The 23,449-nt window shown below is 43.6% G+C and overlaps 1 protein-coding gene across 2 annotated transcripts in view; it reads right to left on the bottom strand.

The window, feature by feature from the left end:
- Positions 1–23,449, bottom strand: part of ZBTB7A (zinc finger and BTB domain containing 7A) — a 96,076-nt gene that overhangs the window by 32,501 nt on the left and 40,126 nt on the right. The gene's annotated exons all lie outside the window — the stretch shown is intronic.

The following is a 23,449-nucleotide window of genomic DNA, read 5'->3' as shown; positions in this document are numbered from 1 at the left end:
CATCATTTTTATTTTTCTGTTCATCACCCACAGCTTTTTTCTGGCACTGACAGACAGAAAAAGGACATCAAACAGCCAGTCCTAAATAGGGCCGGCAATGTGGTGAGCTTCCTTCTACAACCAGCACTTAGCACCAAGATACCCCGTTAGGGTGATTCGTGCACAAATTAAAATAACAGAGCACTCTGTCCAGCCATCATAGTAAGCTTTCCGCTGATGGAGCCAATGGGGGAACTGCCGGCGGAAAGCAGATGGTCCACTCAACTCTAAATAGGGTGTAGGGACCGATGGTTTGGTGAAAAGTGTACTCCGTCGCATTTGTAACAGAGTACCCTGCTCGCCCATCTTAAATCTGGCCCCTAATCCTAACCCCACTTCATGGTCACATAGAGATAATATGCTGCCTTGATAGGCTAAAAGGGTAGAGGCAAAGTCTGACGTGTCATGAAGTGGATTATACCGTATCCCTCTTGACGGGAGGGATTTGACCTCAGTTCTGCTGGCTTTTCAGCAGGGAATGGTCGGAACAACGCGGGAAAAGCCATGTGTGTCCCAACAACCCAAGCGCTACCACGCTTGCCTTAACCACGCATATGCCTGAACCACGCATATTCATGGTTAAGGCAGTGCGAGGTCTAGCGAGCGGAATGGGCGGAAGCAGGAAGGATCGTGAGAGGACACAGTGAGAAAAGTGGGTCTGGGGACAGGTTTTAGTGGGGGTTAGTTTTTAAGGGTTGGGGTCGTTTTTAGGACGGGGGGGGGTTCGGGGACGTTTTTAGGGCTGGGGGTTTGGGGAAATGTTTAGGGCCTCGGGATAGTTTTTAGGGCTTAGGGAAGGGCGGGGTAGTTTTTAGGGCTGGGGGGGCAGGGATCGGTGGGGTTACACTTGCCAGATAAGTTTTAACCATGCATATGTCTTTGCCATACATGCCTTAACAACGTATGGTTAGGACCTGCGTGGTTAAGGCCGGGTGGAACGGGCATTTATTTTTTTATTTATAAAGTTTTATATAGCTCGAACGTGAGCCACAAGGGTATCAGAGCGCTTTACAGTATACAGTATAAAACAAATGGATGGGGTGGTATACAAGCATTCAAATGTGTCATTTCGTACAAAAGAGATATATAATATATGGATAACAAACATAGGGGACCGGGAATCTGCAGGACATTGCACAATATACAGTTATTGAGCATTAGGTGATTGTGCTAACAAACAAACATATAATATACTCCTTCGATTCACAATGGGTATAAAGTATAGAGATAATAAATGGGACCTGAGGCCAACTGAGCTTTACACTACATACGGTTATTGAGCATTAAGTGGCTGTGGTATTAATCTTACATATAATAGGCTCATACATTCCACCAGAGATGGCAATGATATGCGGAACTTATAGGTGACTCGGGGTCAGCCTAGAATTAAGACTAAAGGACATGAATTTGTTCATTTGTAGTATTTTTACTTCTTTTTTGAATGCGGTAAAGGAAGAGATTCCACGCACCCCTGGAGGAAAGGAGTTCCAAATCTTTGGTGCAATCCCTGAGAAAGCTCTGCAGCCAGTTCTCTTCTTATGAAAGGATTGAGGTTTCAGAAGGAAAGTACTCACACTTCGAAGTTGTCTGCAGCCTCCCAACCTTTCTAGCTTTAGAGCTAGGTAACTGGGTGTATTGTTATGTATTGCTTTGTGGGTCATGCAGGCCACTTTTAGGTGTAATCTTGCCTCGTAAGGCAGCCAGTTCAGGGCTTTCAGGGTCGGAGAGATGAGACTATTTCTTTTGGTTCCTGATAGCAGTCTAGCCGCAGCATTAAGTGATGCCCTCAGCGGAGCCAGCTTGTATTTGGGGAGACCACAAAGATTGGTGCTTCCATAGTCTAATCTTGGTAGCACTAGGGCTTGCACTGTAATTTTTAGATCGGCCTGAGGGAGGAAGGGTTTGAGTTTCCTTAGTATACTCAACTTGTGGTTAGCTCCCTTGGTGGCATTAGAGATGTGCAACTGCATATTCAGATGTTTGTCTATGGTGATTCCCAGGGATTTTGCTGAGTCAATGATGAGGGAAACACAGTCAAAGGAGGATAGGTGTTTTAACCATAGGTCTAACTTAGGTGTGTGACTCGGTGGCGAGCGGAGAATGAATTCCGTTTTTTTGGTATTCAGCATGAATACATGGTAATTGCATGTGTGGTTCTGTCACACAACCCTTTTCAGCTACTTTAGGCTCGTCTGCAATATCCAGGCCTCATTATCCCCTAAGAATGTCGGAGAACAGTTACTATACATTCTACCTATAGAAATAGCAGAACAAGAACAGTAAGCTTCCGGGTAAGCCTGCAGTCAAATTTTGTTCCCCCAAATAATTCATTTATTTCTGCTATTGCCACTGGGTGCAATAAAAATGGTACCAATGATAAGGCGTACACCAGGGTATTGATTAGTGACCGCCTGTCTGAATGAATTAATGAGGAGTACTTATGCTCTGCCTACTAAAATCTACACACCTGAGTTGAAGTGCCTGCTTGCTACAAAACAGGTGCCCCCCACTCACCTTTGTGTTCAAGAAGCAGGACACATGTACCAATCCTGACAGACAACTCGACGCTTCATCCTTAACTTGTCGATACAGTTACTGCTATTGAGCTGTGTAGTGGCATTACATAGGAACAAAACGTGTATATTTCCCCAATAATACCATATAGGGCTGTAAACCCGAGTAGCACAGCCTCTGTGGCACGACAAAACACATGTAGTGCTCTGCGGTATAATGTGTTTCTTACTGCGATCTATGGGTAGTCAGCGAGTCACAGGCTCGAACCCCAGTGCAGGCCAGGCTTGCATCCAATACCAATGACAAAAAAAATAATTAAATTGTGCAATCACAGCATCATTTAACAGAGCTCTGTAACCACAACTTGTTGCAGCAAGTGCTGTATAAAAGACAGTTGGCTACGATTCGTCGTAGGCCCGTCCTTTTTGTGCAAGACAAAATTGTCACGATTTTAATGATCCCCACACCCAGGGAGTTTTTTCCTTGAGAAGGGTTAATCATTGGTTTTTTTTCCGTCATCTCCTGGTTTTTACTGGCCCTGACAGACAGAATAAAAGGGCAGCAGGCTGTCAGCCATCTTTGCAGGTGCCTAGTATATATTCATGAATTCTGGGAAATGAAGATGGCTGCCAACTGTTTTCTCTACAAATACCAGGAAAAAGTGTGAATATATGTAATTTTTGTGGTACATTGTTAGACATTTTACAGGAACTAAGTTACACAGGCATCTCCCGTTAACCCAGAAAGGTGCATGTATTACAAAATCTAAATGCCCAGGTTTAGAGACCCATTTTAAAGCTCTATGGATCTGCAGCAAACCATGTTTGCACTGTGTGAAGAAGTTCTTTTTGCTGTGAAGGAGAGACCTCCTCCTCCCAAAACCCTGCTTTTTCAGGGAGAGTGCGCTACATATAAAAATGTTGTCAATCTTGCAACAAAGAGGTTGGGGCATAGTGTACCCTTTCAGGAGCCTTTTGAAACAGATGTATTACTTTGCAGTGAGACCAACTGATATATGCAACAACAAGCCTTGATATAGCTAATGAGCCTTGCGTGACTGCCAGCCTTTTTGCTTTATCGATATTTGCAAAATGTTATTTGTGGGGAAACTGTGGGCCCCCATCAATCTAAAAACAAACACAAAAATTGCTAAAAGTATTTTTTTGGGTCTCAAAAAGCACACATTACCATGGTAGTCGCTGCCACCTACGTGAACTACTTTGTGTGTTCATGTGCTCCTTGTGAAATCACAATACACCTCCTACTACTAACTCTATCAACACTACGAATGTCAATAAAACTTATCCAGGGAAAGGACTCCCATTTGTTAGAGAGGCTATCCCTTTGGCTCTTGTCCTTGCCAATGTTCCTCACTTAAGACCAGGCCAAGTAGAGTCTACAACTGCATTAATGGACAAAGCCTTATATTGGCTTAGTAGGAACATGAACTTTGGAGGAATGGGTGGGCAACAACAACTGGCAAGAGAAATTATAATGGCCAGACGGGTCCCATGGCTTGGAAACAATACGAAAAAGTTTGGGGGAGATTGTGTTGTTATTAATTTCGCTACAACGTATGTACTACCTAATGTTCTTGCTAACTTACTACCACCTCAGAAAAGGGATTCTGATATAATTCCTCTCACATTGGAATTCTTTATTGGTAATTCCAGGTCCCTGAGACGTAATATGATGCCAATACTATCAAACGGCCCAAATATAGTTACAGGGAGGAGGGCACTTTTAAGTTTCTCTACTGATCTTAGGCTAGAAAATAGATATAATGCCTTGTCCGATTTAGAGGAATGCGATTGACATAGGGAAAGTGAAATCTACCCTGCTCATAAGTACCCTCATGAAAATAAGTTGATCAGAAACAAAACCCAGGATGAAACAATTCCTTGTATTAGTACCCGAATCTCGTCGTACACCCCTAAGAGTAACTATCAAACAGTGGTATCTGCTTGCAATAATCCACCTGAACAAATGATTTCGTCCGGTTATATTGTAAATAATCCTTTGACAAGCGATAGGTGTAGATCCCTACAAAAAATTCCCGTTGGTGGTAGTAAAATATCCCTGGTATCATGGAATATTGCAGGTATTGCCCAGAAATTGTTGTCTCCTGAATGGGGCAACTTTATTGACAAACATGACATCTGCCTATTTCAGGAGTCCTGGGCTGTTGATCCTGTTTTTAGGGCCGGATATCTTAATTTTTACACTCCTGCAAAAAAAAATCCTAAAGGGCGCCCTGTAGGTGGCCTTGTGGCCTGGGTTCGGCAAAAACTAGACTATAATGTGGTATTGTTAAAATCCTCTGACATAGATATCTTAGCGTTCAAACTTAGTAGGGTTAACGAGAGTACCCTTGCCATTTTCAATGTGTATGCTAGGGGGCAGAGGGGAGGTCTTAGCTCAGAGACCATATCATCTCTGGACTTACATTTAGAAAATCGTCCCATCCACATTACTCCTATTGTAACAGGGGATTTCAACACCACATTTGAACCATTGGGTAATGAGGTACAAGAGCTATCAATAGAACAAGATCTTAGATGGGGAATCCCAAGGCTTGACTTACCGCCTGTTAAAAAATGGTCTAACGCTGCAATCCAGCTTAAGGCGTTGTGTATGGAAAGAGGCCTTAGGGCTGCAAATGGGCGCACAAGATCTGATCTGAAAGGAGAAATTACTTTTGATAATGGGCGTTCCACCAGCCGTATCGATTATATACTGATTGATCTTAGGATATGGCATAGACTTGATGACATGAAGGTAACATGGCGGCTCGAAAGTGACCACAACCCTCTATGTATGGATCTTTGGGCCACTACTAGAGAGGGAGACGTGACCCATGCTGAGGGAACTGTTACCTCGGATGTAGTGATCACAAATGACAAACGCCGTGTAAAATGGAATAAACTAATTGAATATCCTGAGAAGTTGGAAGCTCTTAAAGCTGAAGTAATTAAGAGTACCAACTACCTTATGTCAAGAGTCTTGAGGGAAGATTTCCCACAAATTGTAATAGAAGCCCATACTAGCCTATTTGATAACCTGAAATCCTACTTTCTAAAGGATGTGAAGCCAGGGAGACAGGCTTCGAAAACCAATGATGTTAGCTGGTTTGATACTTCATGTAGAGCTGCTCGACAAAGGCTGAGTGAAGCCCTAAGGTTAAGAGATCACACGGGGGTTAGGGATGCAAGGGATCATTATAGGGAGGTGCAAAAAAAAGCCAAAAAAGACTGGGATCAACTATGGTGGCAGGATTTAAGAAGTGCCTGTGCTGCGAAGGATTCGAGAACCTTCTGGAGCATTGTCAACTGGGATAGGGGTGGGCGTCCGGAGCCCCCACAGAATAATGTTCCCCAGGTAAAATGGATTGAATTCTTTGGCCCCCAGTACGCTTGTAGCGCAACTAGCGAACAGGCTTCACCATCACTCTTTGAAAAATGTTATTCCGGTACAGTGTTTTTTATTAAGGATGTTGAGGCAGCACTTGACTGTGTGGCAAAGGGAAGAGCTCCAGGTATGGATGGAATCCCGGCCGATATATTTTTAAGTGACAAGCCAACTTGGTGCCAGTACATAGCCCTTCTTGCTAATGCAGTGGCTAATGGAGCTCCAGTGCCCCTATCATGGAAAGGTGCTGAGATAATCCCTGTTTTTAAGAAAGGAGACAAATCCCTCCCCAGTAATTACAGGCCCATAAGTCTTATTGATTCAATTCAAAAGGTTATGGGTCGTTTAGTGCTAGGAAAAGTACAGACTTGGGTAGAGGATGCTAATATCTTGTCCCCATTTCAAGCGGGATTTCGTTCCTGTACCAGCACCATAGACCAAATTTTTCGGTTTATAACTATCTACTGGAGGAACGTGCTCCTGAACGAGGGGTCACTATACGCTGTTTTTGTAGATCTCAAATCAGCGTTTGATTTGGTCCCTCGGAGGAAATTGTGGGGTGTCCCCGGTGACCTGGGGATGGCTCCAGAGTTGTTAACACTTCTCGCCCGCTTACATGAGGGCAACTTTGCAAAAGTCAGATGGGGGGCACAGGGGGAGGTTACCGACTCCTTCCCTGTTGGGCGGGGTGTCCGACAGGGGTGCGTGTTGGCTCCTACCCTGTTTTCTTTGTATATCAACGGGGTAGTTGAGTATCTTTCAGCGGTCCCCACCGATGCTCCCCTTCTGGCTGGCAACCATGTTCCTGTCCTCATGTTTGCGGACGATACTCTGCTCATCTCCAGAACTCCGAGCGGCCTCCAGAAGGCCATTAATGCATTTGTAGAATTTTGTTCCTTAAGAGGGCTAGAAATAAATATCTCGAAAACCAAGTTTATGGCTTTTAATCAGCATAAATCTTTCAGAGGCAGTATTTTATTAAATAATGAGCCCTTAGAACAGGTGAGTGCGTTTACGTACCTTGGTATCTCCCTCCAAAAGGATTTGGGTTGGAAACACCACCTGGACATTACAGCTTTAAAACTACATCAACATATAGGGTGTTTGACCAAGAAATATAAATCCTCCTTCACCAAACCAGTTACTCCTGCCCTAGAAATCTATAACGCCAAAGCAGTGAGCTCGGCCCTTTATGGAGCTGAGCTCTGGGGATTTAACGATTTAAAACAGCTAGCAAGATTAGAAAATAAATTTCTACGTAATCTTGCAAGTGTCCCACAAAGCACTCCCATGATCCCGCTCCATCTAGACTTAGGGAGGAAAAACATAGTGGACATAGCAAAGCTACGGCCACTCCTTTATTGGAGGCGTCTCTGGGTCACCCCAGAACTTGTGCAATACGCTATGGGTTTCAAGGATGTGATCTTGCGGGACTGTTTCCACAGAGTAGGTTGGTTAAAGGAGGTTAGGTCCCTACTCATTAAACTGGATCTAGAGATACTATGGGATAATCCAGAGACGGCAGTCTTCCCGCCTAAGGTGCAATTGAAACAGAAATACTGGGAAATGGTTTATGCATCTGTAGGTCACTCCAGTACTCCAACTAGCCTAACAGGTCGTTTTTTGGATTTTAAATCATGGCCTGTATGTGAGGCTTACTGGGATTTGATCGAGAGGCCCATTGATCGAAAACTTTATTTTCAGTTTAGGGCAGGTAGCTTGCCTATTAAGACTTTTACGTGTAAATGGGCCTCTAGAACTGATGACAAATGCCACTATTGTTTGACAATGGCAGAGACCATTCCCCATGTTTTCTTTGTTTGTCCATTATATGCGGCCCCACGGAGGAGATGGCTGAGGCCGATCTGTAGCCTGTTGGGTGTCCGGAGATGTGCCGTTGCGTTGAGAATTTTAGGGTCTGATTGTAGCCCTAGTATAGCTATAGCAGTGGCTAAATTTCTGGGCTGGTCCTGGATTATTCGCACTCGCACTTTAAACAAAAATGTTGCTGCTATCTTATCATAAGATGTATCTTTTAATTAGGACCTGTCTATTCTGCTGCCTCTTCTCCTTCTTTCTTAACTGTTCTTAAAGTTTTTTAGATATCTGACAGTATATGGAATTTAATAACTTTTTATTCTGTAATTGTAATGTATTATGTGTTATTTATGTGTGTGTTATGTGTTGTATGGTTGTGCTTTTATGACAAACTGTCGAAATAAAGCTATTTGAATTGGTAATTTTTGTGGTACATTGTAAGACATTTTACAGGAACTAAGTTACACAGGCATCTCCCGTTAACCCAGAAAGGTGCGGGTATTACAAAATCTAAATGCCCAGGTTTAGAGACCCATTTTAAAGCTCTATGGATCTGCAGCAAACCATGTTTGCACTGTGTGAAGAAGTTCTTTTTGCTGTGAAGGAGAGACCTCCTCCTCCCAAAACCCTGCTTTTTCAGGGAGAGTGCGCTACATATAAAAATGTTGTCAATCTTGCAACAAAGAGGTTGGGGCATAGTGTACCCTTTCAGGAGCCTTTTGAAACAGATGTATTACTTTGCAGTGAGACCAACTGATATATGCAACAACAAGCCTTGATATAGCTAATGAGCCTTGCGTGACTGCCAGCCTTTTTGCTTTATCGATATTTGCAAAATGTTATTTGTGGGGAAACTGTGGGCCCCCATCAATCTAAAAACAAACACAAAAATTGCTAAAAGTATTTTTTGGGTCTCAAAAAGCACACATTACCATGGTAGTCGCTGCCACCTACGTGAACTACTTTGTGTGTTCATGTGCTCCTTGTGAAAGGGTAAAGAGCTGTCACTCACAGTAAAGTTAACCAATGGCCCCTTGTCCCATGCTGTATGATGTGGAGGGTAGAAGAAAGATTGGAATGAAACAATAACAGACCAATGGATACAGAGGAGCTGGTTGAAAGCCCCTATGTGTATATTATATTATACATATAATTTTAGTCAAATGAAAAGTTCTTGTCTAACACACATCCTAAAATTGACCCTGACAATTACAAAAAATATATTTTAAGAATAAAAAAATATTTTCAGTAAAATAAAGAGACTGCATCTGATATTGGAACATTGGCTGTCACAACTCACAAGAGTGTGAGTTTGAGTGTGTGTTCCCTAAACGCGTAGCAGCCTTCTAAGACAAATAAAGATTTGGAAACCTACCTTCGGTTTGCGGTGTCTCTGTGTGTATATAAACTTTGCTAGCCTCATACGCTGCAAAGCTGTTGAAATTGTAAGTCAGTTACTGCCTCATATTCCTACTCATATTCAGTGAGTAGTGGTTCTGAGGGAACCCTTAAAGAGTACTGGATGGTATGTTTGTAGTTTTTAAAAAGTGTACCTCTGGTTCAGCTTTGCAAGTCCTTACCTAGAAGGCAGAGGGTTTTAAGTTCAACCCTCTGCTTGATTGGCAGCCAGTGGGTGTCATCAATGCAGATGAAATGTGATCAGTTATTCTTCGGCAGAGGATGCGCCAGAAAGCAAACGTTTGAGCTGCATGTCCATCATTCTGGCTTGGAGTCGACTATCATCTCTACTGGAGTAGTCATTGTGTCCCTTAGGACCGCTAACTTCAAGAGAATTAGCCGTTTATCACGATGGATGGCTTATTGTAGCCCAAGAGCAATTCATACAATGTACCCATCTGTGCCTAATAAAAGTTTAGATGCGCCCAAGTGGGAGAAGGGGATTGGTTACGGATCTTTTGTGAGTGTCCCAAGCTGCTACAATTATGGAAAGCGATCTTCCAAGCATTAAAAAAGGGTGTCCAAGCTGTAATCCAAGCAGAAGCAAAGCTGGTATTGTTTGGGGTATGTAGTCAATCTTTTGGGGATAGATAAGCATGCTCAGAATTTTATTGCCTGGCTGATGAGGAGTGATACCCCGAAACCGGTCCCAGGATGCTGGTTTCCGGTCTAGGGATGACCTGCCTTGGCAATTCGGCTGGACTGTTCACATGAGGAGGAGGGTCAAGACTGATTTGAATATGGCTAGGTCCCAACTGGGGTGGCGAAGTGAGCAAAAAAGACGATGTATTATACCCAGATCCCTGTGACTGTGGGGTGAATGTTTGATTTGTTCAGCATTCCATCCATCATTTGTTCTTTTTGCTTCAGAATTTTCCTGCAGCATCTCTAGTCGTGGTCAGACTCTGATATTACAATGTTGGTGAACAATTACGGTGCCAACTTTTAAGATGTGATTAGAGAAGCAACAAAGGACAGGGCTATTTGAAGTAGCATATGCCAGGAGGATGGGCAGCTTGAGAAAATGTCTTGCTATATGGGCACCGTTGGACAATATAACCGAGCATATAGTAGCATGTTAGTAGGCGAGTACCAGTGGTGGCCATACTTCGATTGATAATTCGAGTTGATTGTTGCACTTGTAGATAGAGGGACCCATTAGAATGATGACGTTGCACAGTAGCACTTTTTTAAAAAGAAAAAACATTAACGTGCAAGATACTCTGAGGCCTTGGCCTTTGATGCATTATCTTTGTAAATGCTGTAGCACTTTAGTAATGGAGTATGGGAAGAAGGGGTATTTGAGGCCCCTCGTTATGCACTTTTTGCTGGCTTTGCACCGATAAGTAAAGAGAAGGTTTCTATTGATTGCTATTCTCTTTTTGCACAGATTTCTCTCTTGCAATTTGTATCAGGAATATGTACCTGCACTTTAGCACAGTGGAACGCCGAGCCCATACTTTTGTTAACACCATGGCAATGTGATCTAGCCAAATGTGTGTATGCATGATTTATTTGAAATGTGTATATTTGGATCCGTTACAATTTGACTTCCTATATATGTAGGATGTATGGTTTGCAAAATGATTTTTTTTCTCGGATGCATTTTGTACTATATCTGGTGCACTACTCAAATAAGATAAAAAAAAAAAACGAACATTTTATTGCAGAGATTCCCCGCCTCAGAGTGCGGAGACTCATTCACGACTGCGGGGCCTCTGTCACGACTGTGGAAGCCCTTTGTGAATCAATCCCTCAATGTCTAGGGAAACTGGAGAGCAATGTAGGATGTATTTGCCATGGAGCGTGCTAGGGTCCATGGATACTAGTAACAGGTCTCTGTTGACACAGTATCCGGTGATGCGGAGACAGTTGACTGCCCATGATATGGTTGCTCAGGATGGACACAAGTGAAGAGCACTGGAGTTGATGTGACCCCTAAGCAACCCGTATGACATTGATGGTTTCCCAGAGGGGACCCACTGTCACCTCCTTTGTGAGGCATCTTGAAACACTGAAGGGGTGTTCCACCAATTCCACAGAAAGCCTCCCACTGATTCGAGACAGAGTAATCCATCACCCACATCACGACAGGTCTGAAGCCAAGTAAGACATAATAGGACAACTGTCAAGTTTTAGGAGGGCAGAAAATTCAGAGATGACCCTTCTTTCAAAATACTCTCCGAAGGAAGATGGGTCGGAAATCGGTCTGAAATTTCACAAAGTCTTTGGATCTGACAAGGGTTTCTTTAGCAACGGATGTATCTGGCATGACCACTTTTTATCGGCACCTTTGCTGCCATTTGGAAAGTATAGCTAAACCTTGTGATGAGTTGTATGACTGCTCACTGGCAGAGTTGGGGTGTTTCCAGGTTACAAATCTATATGTAGAAAATAAAGATTTCAGGATCTGGGGGTCCTCTGAGACGTTTGAGAACCGGATGAAAAAGATGGACTAACACATGAAGAACCAACTGCAGTACGGTTAGCACAGAACAAATCTCTGAAGTCCACGAAGTGAGATATCTGATTAACTAATACGTTGGCGGCAATATGCTGTGACACAGAAGGGCTATTTAATTAAGTTACCGGCTTCAGCAATACAGGACTAAAGCGAAGTTAGTTTTGCTATGGTGGATAAATTACTGGCTGAGTTTTGAACGCTTGTAGGTCAGCGCCCAACTCCACATTTGTATTTATAATTTTTATGCAAATTCCCTTCCTGTGAAACTCTCATGAGGTGCCTTCTTTCGTGATGTCTAGAAGAGGGTGCAAAGGCAGCTTTAAAAACGATGGATACCGCTATTAGCATAGCTAGACTGGCCGCACAACTGCTTCATCGACTACTGCATTACGTTTGTAGAAGATAAGGTGGAAATACATAAATATACATTTTAGGTTTCTATCCTTGTTTTCACCCAAACAAAACCCTACTTGCCTACTTTCTGTATTTTTTTTGTTTTTGAGGACTGAAGCTGTGTGTAAATGCGTGGAGGGAGGCGTTGAGGGTACTACGCCTTTAGGAGTTTTCCCAAACATACAACTTTGGAAAATACCTTCTGCCCGGCGGGTTTTGCGTTGTTGTAAGCAGTACTGGTGGTTGTAAAATTCAGCAAAACCAGATTCTTTGAAGACTATTTAGGATTTTACATTTCTGCTGTTGCAAGTTACACATAGGAGACTGCAGAGGGTTATACGAATCAAATCGACGGTCCCTTAGATCTCTGTACGAGTCCTATTGTACCATTGCATGTAATCTATTTTTTGAGTACGCTTAGATTTTAGGTCATGGTGCACCCCAGCCAGAGAATTCATAAATTCAAAAAAATAACTAAGTGTGAATAAAAGAGTTTTTGTGTAATATGGGGTCAGTACATGGCAACCACCATGAGTGTTTAAGCCCTGAAGCAGCTATTAAAAGGAAGAGGCATTCATATATAGCCTCCCACGTTAAAGACAAAGTTGGACATTATACATCAATTTATCACCTTCAAAGGTTGGGGACTCAATATCTGTAAATTGTATGAAACTGCAGACTCCGATAATTCATGCTATTTACCAGATTAAGCAGAAATCAAATGCAAGATGTTGTAACACGTTCGCTTTCAAAGTCCCACAGATTTCTTCAACAGATGGTATTAACGCGCTGACTAGGAGGATGCAGAACCATCTTCATCCTTTCTGATCACGTACAGAAATAAATCCTGCAATAATGTTCAAGTCGGAGTCTTTACACCCTCATCGTTCAGAGCAGTGTGCAATCTTAGAATACAGTTTTTGGTTAGTGTGAAAAAAGATTGTACAACAGGGCCTCAAGTCTCAATTTGTACACTGCGTATGGTGTGGTGCAGCAGGTTTTTTTGTGAAGCACATATGTCGACATATGTTATGTTAATGGATACTTGGTATAGCGCAATGACGCGCCCTCGGAGGGGCATCTCGGCGCTGAAGCAGCAGACAAATAGAGAAGCAGCCATTAGAACAGCCAGGTTTCAAGATGTTTTTTAAAGCCTGAGAACTCAGTGCATGCCCTAATGAACAAGGGAAGCTTATTCCAGTGGTACGGTGCAAGATGAGAGACAGCTCGTCCACCATAGTTAGAATAACGAATACGCCGGGGACAAAGAAGAAGTTGACTCGTTGATCTAAGACATAAGTCCACTTCAATGAATCGATGACTGTACGAATGGGACGCTGCTGGCTCTACTGGGATTATGGAGAGCTTTAGTAACCCACAGACCCCTTGTGTACTGTGCCCGTGGAGTATAAGCCATTTGGATCCAGAGAGATAGCATGCATTTTGTGCAGGAACGAGATACAACTACACTGTGTACAACTGGGCCAAATTGAAGAAAATACTCTCTCTGTGCATCGGTCTACAAAACTATCCACGATAGGGGTCCCAGAAACCTTGCGGATAAACTCATTCATTACCGACCAAGCAGATCTCTGCGATCTGGAGAGAAGGCTCTGCTGGTTATCCCTCGGCTTAACAAACTACGCGCCAGTGCCAAAACCTTCTCCTACCTGACCCCTCGATACTGAAACTCTCTCCCCGTCCATTTACGCAAGTGCCTGAATTTTCTCAAGTTCAGGAAACGCCTAAAAACAGAACTCTTTAACAACTGATCGCCTGTTCCACCCTCTGTACCTCCCTCCGTCTACAGCGCGGAGATACCCCTTTGGGGGTCATTCCTGCACTCTATAAATCTTTCATTCATTCATTCACTGATGACATTTAACTTAAGTTTGAAAGGGCATTAAATGGTAAATCCTTTGCAAAATTAGATAAATCCATGATGGTGGGATACTGTGTGAGCTCACAAACGTACCTTTTGGCACGTCAAAAAAGCACTCCTAAGCGAATCTACATGCTACAACATTGGATTCGCGATGCCCCCAGTAGGCATGGTGGAAGCACAAAGAACGGCTTGTAGATAATGTTGGTGTGGGAAGTAAGGTTGCAAAGCATGGATACCGGTTTTGAGAAAGATGAACTTGCTTAGAGTCAAGATAGCCTAGGATTTATTTTTTTACATGAACATTGGCCACTATAAACCATGCATACACAGTGACTTTTTTCCAGATTACGGTTGCCATGATAGAAAAGAAAAGTTTAAAAAAGAACCTGTTAAAGATGCCAATTTTAAGGAAAATCAAAAATTACTCCAGTGATGCGTTTATAAACTTTGCAGTTATATTAGCTATCCAGCCCATGCCTCAGATTGCCATAGCTTAGTTATGGACAGGGTTCGCTCACTCACACGTCCTCCGAAGAGATGGGAGATTCTCACCACGATGAAACCAACAAATAACATGAAGTCTTCAAAAAAGTGATGGCACCAACGTATCGTTGAGGCAGGCATATCCCTGCCTCCTCCTAAAGGTATCTTATTTAGGTAGAGGGGAGGAGCCTAGGAGGACACGAAATGGGGGCAGCTAAACAGATAAGGGGGGGGATATTTAATCATTTAAAGTCTTGTCCCACCTTGACCTTCCTCACCCTGTGGCGTAGCTACTCCTTTAATTGCCTCACGATAGGCCACAGGTAGGAGCGGGGGGGTGAGTGTGCTGGCGATCCCTGTGTTTGATGCCCCGCAACGGCCGCAGGTAAGAGTGGGGGGCATCCGCCACCCCTAAAAGTCGTGCATGCCGTGGCAGACCACCCACCCATTCTCTTCCGCCCTTGCTACGCGACTGCCCTCACTTTTTAATTTCAATAGGCCCTGATTACAAGTGGGCCAGTACATTCTGACCCGTGCGTAAACAGGTCAGAATTATGAGTTGGGCTATATTTAACGCATCCGATAATTATTGGATACAATAAATACCTCAACTGTCATATTTCAGCAGGTTTAAACCTGACGAAATTTAACAGCAGAAATTGTACCTGTATTTACCGTGTCATGCAGATATTGGTGCGTTAAACACCAAAATCCGCATGTTATTCCCCACAAATCTGTTATAGGTGTTACTCATCGCACACAATAAATAACGTAACCCGTGGTATCATTATTTATCATGTGTGATATAGAATGCCTAAACTCGTAATCAGGGCCATAATATTCATAATGCTGTCTTGTCTGTTCTCCTACAGATATTGTTGTTATAATCAAACACTGGTGTAATATCCACCGGTTCAATTTATTAAGCAATGTGAGAATATTAAAGGAGCTGCTGCCTTCTACTCTCATTAAGTATTGTAAGTTTTATAGGGTTGCTAAATCTAAATAAGATGACCGGTAGCATACGTAATATTTGAGGGAGCAGCCTGGCATAGGGAGGGCCATGGAACTGCAGCGCTCCATATCCCATTATACAGCAGAATTCTGAGTTAGTGTACATCACCATTAGTAATTCACAGCAGCACGCAGGGTTACAATGATGGTCATTTAGTGTTGCATTGGGAACCCATTGTGCTCTACATGCATAGGTTTAGATCCCTTCCTTGTTGCCGCATGTGAAGTCCCAGACAGTGGAAAAAGATGGAGGACTTTGAGGAGAGTAAAAAACGTATTCCTCATAAGCATCACCATGTTAAGTACCAGAACACCCTAAGACACCTCCTTCCCTACTGATGATAATAGTATAACAAAACAAGTCACACAACTTCTACATATAGTACTTAACGTGGTGCTTAAATTGTTAGCTGCAGTAGCTATTCAGTACTGCACTACGCTGGTGTGGCCATGATGCACAGCTGTCTCACACTCACTGTGTTGAACCCTGGTTTGTATCCCCAGGCTGGGCTCACAGAAGATCATATTTCCAATTCAGGTTTCACTTCTGCCATCAAAAGCTTCTTCACTCACTTCACCACCGTCGCCTTCTCCTCCCATTAGATAATATTCAATAATACTTTAGGGCCTCTGTACTCCAACAAAACGTTATCAGTTTTACAGCAACTTTGATCCAGATCTAAAGCCTGCACTGGAAATACTTCTACCCCACAGGTAATGTGCTGTAAATTCCCCATCTTTCGCCCACCGCACCACCAGTTCATGCCTAGATATCTGCCAGCTGTTTTTGCTTATCCATGCTCAACACAGTTTAGAAAAACTGAACCCGTACTCCACAAAATACAAATAGTGCTTCACTCAGGACCAGGTGTGACGTTGATCTTTACCTCCGCGACACGCAAGTCACATCCTACTTCCAATCCATCTGCTTGCCAAGATCACCAGTATGCACTTCTTTAGCGTTGGGTTGAACTGCTCGATTAACGCCTGAGGGTGGTGCAGTGTTGTTCACCACTGCCTGCCCTAGGTTCAATTAGGAAGACCCTCATTTGATCTTAAACCATTTACATACTGTTGTTTGTTAACAGTAGTCCTGGGAACCCTTCCCTTGGAAAAATCTTTAACTAAAATCCTGCAACTGATCTGGTTTTTATATACTCTACAAAGTTTAATTCTGACCATCCAAAAATAACCATTCAGGATCAAAGTCTTGTGAGAAACACTACCCATCGAGGTCCTTCAAAATCTCCTGCGAACGAGTTCTCTCAATTTTGCATTTCATTTCTCATAACACACTGCATGCAATTTCCCATGTACCCCTCTTCCACATTATCTCCTCCTGGCCCCCAGGAACAGCTTCAATGCTGCATAACACTCATTCCGTAATGCCCTTTACGGACTCGTTATACTAGTTTTTAGCTTTCTGAACAACTGTAACACTAAGCCTGTGAAAAGCACCTCCGTGACATGATAATTTCCAGCTTAGAAATAAGTCCAAGCGCCATCTTCTAATGGTCTTTAATCGGTCAATTGTTTACAGTGCACTCCCTTGCCTTCCTTAGGTTGTCACTGCCATCAAAACTTTATATCACTCAGTAGCTTAAAGCTACAACACAAGCATTACCACACTTTCTCTACAACAACCTCTGACACCTGCCCTTTCAAGTGAGTGGAATTCTTGTCAGGAAATTTGGCGCACTTATGTAGCAATATGTGTGGGTGTCTCTGAAACTTTTCGTGAACGACAGATCAAAAATCTTGTGGTTGGTGAAGATTATAAATTTGATTAATTAAATCTAAAAATGCTAATAACGTACAAACTACTAACGAGTTATTGTCTCCTTTTCATAAAGAGTATAGTTCGGTTTTATTACCTTCAGTGTACATGCTACATATTGATCAATGTTTTCTCTGCATCACAACAGTTCCTAGCCCCTGTTCGTTCGCATAATCTACTATTATGGACTTGATATTTGTGTTTAAGGTCTTCAGTGTGGGTGCATTTACAACCACCTGTTTATTAAAGCAAACTCTAACACTCATTCATCTATTAAAAAAGGAATTTCCCTTCTGCAGCAACACACTCAGGAGCACAGGCCAGGCAAGAAAATGTTGGATAAGTTTTATTAGCGTTCTATTAAACCTGTAAGATTAGGGCATTTCCAATGACTAGGTGACTTATCTTAGCTTCCATTAACCTTTCCTTTTGTTTAATGCATTATTATGTATGCTATGACTTTGGTATTCAGTTTCAGCAGCAACTGTGCGGTGCTATTCTTCTTGTTAATCTAATCTCTCTCAATATTCGTAACACCAAAAGCAAGGTTGCATCATGCGAGCCCATCCCTGGACCATACACAAGAATACCATCCTCAACAAAACATATGCCATGGAACACTTTGAGCATAGCCCATTAGAAAATGGCCGACGCTAAACCCAAGGCAATGGCATCTGTGCGAATTTGTAAGCGCTTACAGGCTTTATAAAAGATGTTCAGTGCCTGGCACCCTTGCAGAGCTAGAACTGGCAGGAAGTACTACAGAAATCAACACTGGTGAACACCCTCTAGCTTCTACCCTTGCAGGCATCTTGTTGTTTTTCAGAAAACTAAGCATTCAGATCTTGAATGGCCACACACATGTGTTGTTTATGGTGCTACTAGACTTGTGTGCTACAGGTACATGTGTTAACTATTCCTGCACCTCTGTTGTCTTAATGATTCCCAAGAGAGCTACCCTGCTAAACTGTTCTAGTACCTCACTTAAAGTAAGTTTTGATACATGGCTTGTGCCAGCTAGGCTCCACACTATTCCAATACGGCTCTGGACACACGGCCCTACACATTTCTAAAGTCCACATTAAAGATATGTGGAAAGTCTGATTCTCAATTCAATATGTAATACACTTATAGAGTTATTAATAACTGGTCGGGATGGGTCCCGCCTAATTTTATACCTAGACATCTCATCCTAAGAGCGGTTTAACTTCTTCACTTATTAGAGTTTCTCTGAGCTCTATGGCACTTGAATGCAAATCTGCTGGTAGCAATAATTTGGAAATCCATAGTGCTTAACCCACATAGGTTTTAATCTTATCCTTGCCACAAAATGGGAGGTCAGAGTAAGGAGCAGGCAGCCTCTAGGTGTAAATACCCTCTGGAAAAGCCAATCGGTCACTGAATTAAATGGCCTAACTGTTGTCTTTGCCAGTGTTTGTTGCCATTGTCATACAAATGCATGCACAAAACGCCTGAATACGCATGACCAATATTGAAATGTATTTCCTATTAAAGGAAAACCACTACAATATGCCTGCCATGACTCACGATGAATATGTGCGGTAATTTTAAGTAACTTTTCAAACACGGTGGGCGCCTAATTAGAACAGTAAATGACAGACAAAATGAAGCAGGGACAGGGAACACAGAGAGAAAGGCAAAAATAGGGGAAGGGGTTGGAAGAAGAGTTTGAAAAAAGGGGGAGGGGGGCAGGAAACACACTCCCATAGATTGCTTAAAGGAAAAAAGTCCACTCGAGTATACAGTGGGCGGATACAAATCATCTATTCAGAACACCGTAAGACTAAAACGCCCCTGGATGGACACAATACACATAAGAAGAGAGGAAAGCCATCATGAGCAGTAAAGTGAGATAGATAACAAAGTCATCTAACATGAACAAGGTGCTGACCCGAAGCCCACTCTAAGTATATGTAATATATCTGAGATAACAGATCTAGTAAACAACCAGCAAGAGCTCTCTGTAGCCGAAACCTTAAAAGGCATTATATTCCTTGAACATGAAATCACTACCAATCAAGGTAGAGGCAGGCAGCGACCAATCCAATTATCTCATTTTATATAAACATTCCATCCACAATTGTGATGTAAATTGTATGGATATTCCAAAGGAACTTAAAACACGCAAATCCATGCCTGTGCGGATGGACACCTGTTTTAGATAGATCATATTACAAGGCATGCCCATCTGCAAGTAACAGCCACGCCGTTGGACAGCTTTCCTTGGATAAAACTATTCTGTTGTTCCAATTACGTGCTTCTGGAAATTACATAAACCTCCCAGTAGCCAGTGACCGACACCTTGTCCTTCCTCAAGGTTCAGCAGGGTTGAATGATTGATTATCTTACAAAATAGAAAGAATGATGACATGAATGAAAGTTTTCCAAAGTCCATACAGACCAGTCTACTCCAGTATCAATAGAGACTTAGGTACATAGTGTGTGATATCACACCCACATAATTTGCAGAATTTAACATGCAAGACACTGGCTCGAATAAGACGTGGTTTAAAAGCCTAAAAAAACTTTGCTGTTTATGGGGAGAGGGTCTTATTTTACCTCAACAGATTCTGGCCCAGGACAAGAGAGATAAAGGCAGGAAAGATAGAAAGGAGGATGAGAATAAGCAGGAAAACAGTGACAGAGAGAAGGCAGGAATTAAAAAGTTTGCAAGAGTGTGATAAAGAGACATGAAGAGAAGAGTGGTGAAAGAAAGAGGCACCAGGTGGGAGCAAGACTAGACTACCTCGATGTTCATGAGATAAAGTGGCAGGAAGTGTAGGGTGAAGGAAGAAAGAGGCATGAGGTGGATTCAAGACCAGTCAGCCTTGGTATTCATGAGCTAAAGAGACAGGAAGTGTAGGGTGGTAGAAGAGAAGCATCATGAGGTGGAATCAAGAGTAGGCAGCCTCAGTGTTCATGAGATAAAGAGACGGGAAGTGTAGAGTGATGGAAGGGAGAGGCCTGGGGTGGATTCAAGAGTAGGCAGCAGGCACCTCAAGAAAAAGTGTGACTCCGGAGTTGTTCTGTTTATATGTATGCCCACATTAAGCATGCGTAAAAAGCCACTCACATTGGGGTTGTAAATTACGTTGAAAACACTGAAAAATCACACCAGTTCCAGAACAATCTCCCTTTAGGCCAGGTGATATATTCAGGTGACAGGTTAAAGGAAGCTTGTCTTGCTCCTGCGGGCATTCCAGGAGCCAAGTTTCACAAGAACTCATACTTACTCAAGTCCTAAAGATCCCACCTGCTCTGCAGTGGGCGCTGTCAAACAGACTCCACCCACTCCCTCTGGTTACAGTCTTGGCAAGGATGCCAAGATCACCGAGAGAGAGAGAGAGAGAGAGAGAGAGAGAGAGAGAGAAAAAAGGTCTATTTGGCTGACGCAAGTGCCATTTGAAACATATCGGGCACACTCTGATTTTCGACAAACCAAGTTTAACAGTGCATCAAAAATATTATTTTTGGTAGCCCGAATGTGCACATACCACTTCAGAAGGATTATAGATGGCAATTTTCAAACGTCTCATGTTTGCTGCAGCTAAATATATTTTCCAAGGCATAAACATCTCTGTAAGTGTCTTATTAGCCAGGAGAAGCGATGCTGTGTGTCCCCCAGCAGCCACAGTCAGCAGGCCCAAGGCCTGGGTGGAATGGCAGGATATGCAACTAACACAAAGAGGTCTGCTAATACTTTTAAAGGGATTGGGGCATTGGCAGCCCCTCCTGTGGAGGAGCATTGCCCAACTGCATTTTGCATTGTAAGAAAAGGGAAAATAAAATAATAACTTGATCTTATTATCAGTTTATTTGTTCCTGTTGCGGCGTCTTTTAGGGGCGGGCGGATCTGCTCTGCTCTCAGAGCAGGGGGGAGGAGTGTCGGGCACTCTGCGAGTGGGCAATGACTGATTTACCAGCTCTCTTGGGCCAGCCAAACAGTCATGCGTACTTTACATGTTGTAATGCAGCCTGGGTGGAGAACATGCTCAGGGCTCCCATTCCCTGGCTGAGCACCGAACTACAGCGCTCAGACCAAACACAATGCTGCATTGCAGCGTTGGGATTGGCTATGGGGAACCTGGAGCCCGGGTGCCTCCCGTTTGTACAGAAGAAGCCAGGAAGAGGACGAAGGAAAGGCGGCAGTCAGCCAGATGCCGACTGGCAGGTAAGTGCATTTTTATAAGCCCCCCTCACTCCCCCCACCCAACTGCTGCTTCCAGGGAGCAGCCGCCACTGGACAGGGGAAAGGCTGCCTCGCCCACACCTGTGCCATGGCCACCCCACATCAGTGTGGGGGATCAGACTGCACTTGACTTCTGGCATCTTCTACAATGCAGCATCTAAAGCAGGGTTCTCCAAAGTCGGTCCTGAAGGGCCGGGTCCATGCCAGATATTTTTCATACCCCCATTTAGATAAATGTAGTTATCTTAAACAGCTGGCATGGATCTGGCCTTCCAAATGAGACTTTGGAGAACCTGTTCGCTATAAGGCCTGCAGAGTGTGGCAGTGTATTTAACTACTGCACTGGGGAAGGGGTAAGAGCTAGTTTGGGGGGCAGGGGGTTTGGTGACTAACAACTGTACTAGAAGGGGTGAGCGGGGTCAAGGTTGGGGAGGGCCGGTGTCTGTGTACTATAGCTACCAGTGTAGGGAGTGAAGGACAGGTCCTGAGGTTCTCAGTCTAATGTTATACCAGTACTGGGAAGGGTGATGGGCATGTCCCCAAAAAAGGATGAATGTGTATTTTAAAGTACTGTCCCAGAACATGTGGGTGGGGGGGGGAAGTGCAGGGGGCGTGGGTGGTACTGTGCACAACAACTGTCTTGGGGAAGGTGTGTGGAGGGAAGGTCAGTGGGAGGAGGGTTGTCTTGTATCACAGCCACTGATATGGCGAGGGCTGAGAAGACAGAACTGAAGGTCGAATGAAGGTGAAATGCCATTCTCTGCAGTTCCTTTGCAGGGGAGGGCGAGGTGAGGGAAAACCTAAGGAAAGGAGGTGGTTGTGTCCTGTAACCACTGTTAGGGTGCATGGAGGCACGGTGGTGGCCAACCACAGTCTGCGATGGTCGCCTTGATGGAAGAACCTAAGGAGGTGGACTACGGCAGACGGGTCTGGGGGCAGAAAGTGAAAGAACGCATCAGTGCCATGCAGCCACCTTCTGGGTAGGAGGGTGTGGAATGAAGGTTAGGGTAGAGCCTGCATATTGCTACCAGTGTTATCTGGAGGGGCCAGTGACATAAAGGTCAAGGGAGACATGTTATAGGGGGCAGCACCCACTGTTCGTGGAGGGGTGAGGGGAGTGAAGATCATGACAAGTGGGTCTTCTAGGGAAGGTGAGAGGGGAAAAGGTTAGGAAGAAGTGGGCTACAGAATACTGCAGCCTCTGTTCTAGAGTGGATGAGAGGTGCAAAGATCAGGACGAGTGGGCTACAGTGTACCACACTACTGTCCTATAGGGAGGGTGAGGGGGAATTGGGCTACAATCATCCTCATTCAGTCTTTGGTGAAGAGGTGGGTTCAGCAGAAGTCAGGGGAGGTGGGGGACTGATGCAGCAAGGCAATATTTTCAGACTTCAGTACAGTCTCTGCTTCAGTCAAGGCGTAAGTATGACTTGTGCTGCTCACCCACATCTCCAAATTGAGCCTTTCACCAAAAGCATCCGCAAGATTCATTTAAGATTGTGAGAAAGATGATCATATCTCTCCTGTTCTAAAATCCTTCAGCTGGCTTTTAAAGGACAAAAGATGCATTCTTAGAAATTCACACCTCATCCGTTATAACTAGGGCCAAAATGAAAAGTCCTAGGAATAAAACAGAAACTAGAGGAGCAGTGAAAAAGATTTTAAAAATCCAGAAATTGCAGAAGCAAAACACCCTTTGCCAAGGAGTTTGAAACGCTACATCAAGAATCTTGAATAACCTCCTACGTGGTCTTCAAGCAATGGAAGAAACGAGTTTTATTAAACGGTCCTCTCGAATCATACAGGAGTATTCTTCTGAATTAAGGCCACAAAAATCCTTAAAATGACACTGGGTTGAGACAGAGTCCGATGTAGAGGTGGGCCGAGAAATGGAGAAAGGTTAAGAGAGAAAATAGACAGAGGACAGAGAGGAGATAAAGAGAAAATAAATCATTTCCATCAGGCCCTGGGCAACAGTCCACTTTC

Source organism: Triturus cristatus, chromosome 12, assembly GCF_964204655.1.
Source record: "Triturus cristatus chromosome 12, aTriCri1.1, whole genome shotgun sequence".
Lineage (NCBI taxonomy): Eukaryota > Metazoa > Chordata > Amphibia > Caudata > Salamandridae > Triturus > Triturus cristatus.
Note: the sequence above shows the minus strand (reverse complement) of the source record. Positions and strands in the feature narration are given on the sequence as shown.